This window comes from Sardina pilchardus, chromosome 13 (assembly GCF_963854185.1).
Source record: "Sardina pilchardus chromosome 13, fSarPil1.1, whole genome shotgun sequence".
Classification (NCBI taxonomy): Eukaryota; Metazoa; Chordata; class Actinopteri; order Clupeiformes; family Clupeidae; genus Sardina; species Sardina pilchardus.
The window spans coordinates 17,996,317-18,001,316 of NC_085006.1; the positions used below are offsets into that span (position 1 = coordinate 17,996,317).

At 50.4% G+C, this 5,000-nt stretch overlaps 1 protein-coding gene across 6 annotated transcripts in view; it reads right to left on the reverse strand.

The window, feature by feature from the left end:
- cadm2b (cell adhesion molecule 2b) overlaps positions 1-5,000 on the reverse strand; it is a 146,852-nt gene that overhangs the window by 22,360 nt on the left and 119,492 nt on the right. The gene's annotated exons all lie outside the window — the stretch shown is intronic.

Sequence of the window (5,000 nt, forward strand, 5' to 3'; positions counted from 1 at the left end):
CCCTCTCCTCCTGGCGGAGAGGCTCGAGCTGACGAGACCACGGGTCATTTGGAGTCTCTCTCGCACGCGCGGCTTTCCAAACGCATTAGTGCTCGGACCACCGTGGCCCACAAACTAATAACGCTGCCACATCGCCGCCGCCGCCACTGCTGCTGCAGCTCCCACCACTGCTACTGCCTGACGCGCAGGCAAGGACACGGTGGTCTTCATTTAATAAATTACACCTCCTTAAAAGCTTAATCTCTCTCGCCCATGGGTTGGGGATTTGCTCCTCCAGGACATCATTCTTGGAAATTGAACTGTAAAGTCAGGGCTGAGGGGAGGGGAAAGGGGGGTGAGTTCTGGCATCTGGTCTTTCCTCCTCGTTGGTGCACTGTATTTGACTCTATCGGCGCTGCATGATTGCGCAGTGTGAGAGAACCACACTTTTGGCCTCTGTTCAGCAACACCTGGTTATTGATCAAGGTCTTGTCTCTCAGTTATAGTGATGACTTTGTTCTTTATGTTTTTGTTCTTTACGTTTTTTCTTTGAGCATTTCTTTCATAGACTCTAAAATAGCTGTGATTTTCCCCAGTGTGTGGCTGTTTTACAAGCCTCAGCCTTTTGTATGAGCATGGAGGCCCAGTTATTGGAACACTGCATCTGCACAGAATATTTCACACTGAAAACTGAACACTGAAACCTCCTATCATAAAAGGAAATAAGAGATTCTGCCTCCCATGAGTTGACCAGCCCTGGACATACATACTTTACCACCCCTCCACACACACACACACACACACACACAGCGAGCAAAGAGAGGAAAAAAAGGACAACACATTGAGTTTCTCTGGAGCACTAAAAGGGATGTGAGCCAAGCCTTGTGTGTGCCGCCGCTGCCACTGTTGCTGTTGCTGCTGCTGCTGCAGCACTAGACGCCTGGGGGGGCTTTGGCAGCCGATCCCCGGCACAGGCTGAATAAAGGCGGCGGTAAGGTGATCAGGTCTGTGGCAACACTGCGAGCGGGGCCTTGAGATAGTGCAGCGGCGAATCCCACAGAGACGGGAGAAGGGATGGAGGGAGGAGAGGGAGGGGAGGGAAGGAGGGAGGGAAGGAGGGAGGGAGGGGGGGATCAAAGCTCTGGATGAGATGACACACTTCCACTTCCACTGGCCTACATCCCTGTATCTCACAGAGACACAGAGGGGAAGAGGAGGAGGAGGTGGAGAAAGACGGCAGCAAAGCCTTTGTGTTTTCTTTTCTCTTTTTCTCCCACGTGTTTTTTTTTTCTTTTTTGCCCTCTCTCTCTCTCTTTCTCTCTCTCTCCGTCTTTCTGTCTAAAATGAGAACAAGGAAAGGGGAGAAGAGAAGAGATGAGGATTGAACATCACTAAATTCCTGATAAGCCTCTAAGGATCTCGGGTAGAGGGTGGGCTTTCTGTCTGTGTTGTGACTGACCAGTTGTGGTGGCAAAGCATGGAATTAGGAGATTGCAGAACGACGCTTGGCTCCTTCACAAGATATTTTGTTAAGGAGTGTGTGAGCGTGGGAAGATGTGGCGGGTGAAAAAGCATCATCCTTCCCATACCACATAATATGCTTCACCGCCTTCTCTGCCACACATTTCCTTTCACCCATTTGTTTCCACCCCCCCCCCCCCCCCCCCCCCCCTTGCGCTGTTCACCGAGGTATCAGGAACGCTGCTGTGCCCGTTGTCGTCGGCTGGCATAAAACAAACTGATTGGCGGACGCGCCAAAAGATTTGAACAACCTTGAGACGGTGCTCAACCATTTAATTGGGAGCAGCGCGGCTCGATGAGGCACCTGATCCCGTTTTTCGGAAATCGACCGCAGGGGCCGCAGATGCCCGGAGCCACGCCAGATCCGTCACAATCCCGAGAACCCCTTCCCGAAACGCCAGCGGCTGACAAAGCTCTTTTTCCGGGTGCTTTAGGAAATCAACTTGATGAAAGGCCTCATTTCCCTCTCGCTCTCCCTCAAGACGAGCCGGGCCAGATGCTTGGCTCCACGGAAGCGAGGATAAATCCACGGTCTGACCTTGCGGTCCAGGGGGTTGTGGCGGAGCTTACGGAGGGGCTGACTATCTGCCGCATCCTGCGTGATCGAGGCCCTTGGCCAAGGCCTCCTCAAATCAGCCGCCTTTCAATACCTCAGCACCCTCCTGGGGGCCGTATAGCGCCAGTCGTCGAACGCCGAATGCCGTTTCTCCTCCTTTCTGACCTTTCCCTGTGACTGCTCGATGCCATCTGTGAAGAGCCCTCGTGGTGCAAAGTGCCTTGTTGATTTGCCTGCCTCTGACCTGAAGTGTCGTAGCGCGCGATATCTCCTCCAGAAGAGGTCTGTGTTGAAATAAATAAATGTAAATAAGCTCAAAAGTGCGAGCGCAGGCCAGAGACATTTGCTCGTTAGCCTGTGGGTAAGCGCGCGAGCGAGCGCATCTGTCTGTGTGACGAAGGTAAATGTGTGCATGAGTGCCCGAGTCAAGCAGATTGGATTGGAAACGATGGCGAAGGGCACAGTTTGCCAGAACAAGCCAGACATCCGCTTTAATTCGTGGCAGAGTGGGGTGGGTGGGGAGGATCAAAAAAAAGGGGACACGTAGTGGTGGCAGGTGTTGGTGTGGATGTGTCATTTGAACGACTGACAGAGTGCCTCTCTTTTCTGCGCCAGCGCGCAAAGGGGGGGCTAGCGGGCAGCCCGAGCCAACGCTGTCCAGTCGAGTGGCAGAGAGGATGATGGCAGAGGCTCTCTCTCTCTCGCCCGCTCGCTCGCTCTCCCGCCCGCCCGCCTGCCTGCTCGCCCGCTCCCCTCTCTCTTGAGGCCACCCCTCAGCTGGAACAGGGGTCTTGGCGCCAGCGCGAGCAACCTATCCAAAAGGGCTGTGCTCCCAGCAATTACAGTGTGTTACGCTGCTGGCTACACCGAGGCTGCGCGCGGGGGCCTGTGTGGGTGATTGTGGAAGGGGGCCAAACTGCTGGTGCAGCCGAGGAGAGCATCCCACAACACCCCCCACCCCCCTCCAAATTTACACACACACACACACACACACCTCCGCAGACCCCATTTTTCCATCACAGCGATGACAATAATTAAGGGTCCACACAATGGAACCCCTGAGCGTGGTAGCTGAACAAGACGTTTGTTTTACGGGAGAGATTCGGGCCAAAGTCTGCTGCGGTAGCTTGCGGTTCCGGAGGTTTCCATCAGAGCTTTTATCACAAGGCGGCGCTCCAAGTAACTTCCCGAAAATCAAACATTTCGGTTTGAAACTTGCTTGTTTTAACCAGAGCCACGGCAGACGTATCTGGGGCAGTCTTTAAGCGGCAGCAACACGCTAAATACGTTCGCGCACTGCAGGCTTTGTCTGCAATCTGTTGCATAAAATATTTCCCAGAAAACCTTTGAACATCTTAAGTAGATGTCTGTGAAATACACGCTAAAATGCAACTTTAACAACACTGTCTCTCTACCTGCATTGTAAGTCGAGAGAGAGAGAGAGAGAGAGAGAGAGAGAGAGAGAGAGTGAGAGAGGGAGAGAGAGGGAGAGAGAGAGAGAGAGAGAGAGAGAGAGAGAGAGAGAGAGACTGGTGTAATGTTGTACTGCATGGCATGATTTCATAATCAAAACATATGTGTTGATGTCTAGACCATGTTTGGGTGTAATACAGTATGCTGCAGATTAACCCAACAGACTTCCCCAGAGGATGTATTGGTATCACAAACACACAACGCTTATAAATTCAATTACGGCATGCCATTTTTTTTCCCCGTCGACAGCATTTTATTTGTCTGGCGTTGTAATAATGGTGAACCTCCATTAAGAATCCATTAGACTCAAGAGAGGCGGTGGCTTAAGAATCCCATTAAATTTAGATGGCTGGAGACATGTGCAAGGCCCCATTTTAGTCTCCTACCATCTGATAGCGGATAGGGGGTCTGTGTGCTTTTCGACGGGTAAACAAAGCACTTGAAAAACTTCAGCCTTCACCACTCCCAACAGCCAGACGGATGGAGCACTCCATTTCAAAAATAAATCTTGTGGGGGTGCGCACCGCTCTGCCTCGGCCCTCGCCGCTGACTTAAATGCGTCCACTGCCTCGAATAACCATGTCCGGGCAATGGCTGTCTCCATGAAGACATCGATTTAAACAGAGGCTCTCATTTAGTCGTCCAGATCAATGTGACATGGCGCGGAGAAAGATGTCCTTCATCCACCATAACCAATATCACAAATCCCCTTTTATCACAAGTGTTCCAAACCGGGGCTCCCTTAAACAGTGGCTTGATCATCTGAACAAAGCGATATCCAGTTCTATATCACTGCTCCATCCACTTGCTATCGCACTGATCAATTTCCTTTTCAAGGCACTGTCTACCGGCTCATCTGCTCAATACAATTGATGCCCGGGACAGAGCAGGTTAACCATTAGTTACCAATTACTTTTCAAAAGCCCCGAACAACATGACCTTGTTTATCGGTCATGACATGTTGACAGCAGGAGGGCAAACAAAGAGTCCGTAAACCACCCATCTGCCGGGCGGCATTATTCAAGCCATAGAAAATATTTTTTCAACCAAGGCCTGGGGTAGGTTCAAACCACTAGAACGTTTTGTGTTGTAATGGTGGTGTAATTGCCACTGCATCTGTGCTCTTCAAAAATAAATGCCTCCTTCATGATTATCTTGCAATCTCTTGGCCTAATGATCGTTTTAATGAACACATTTAAACGGTCATTAAGCGCATAACATCTTTTTGTTTGCTACAAGCCATTTCACTCCATTCGATTGTATCATGACCTTTGCAATTTTAGCTCAGTGCCCCCAATAAAAATCACAATTTATGGACCATTATGAAACATTTTCTGATTAAAAAAAAGAGAGACTGATTGAGAATTTAACACATACCATGCCAAGACCCCACAATGAGCAACAAAAGGCACACACACACACACACACACACACACACACACACACACACACACACACACACATACAAAAA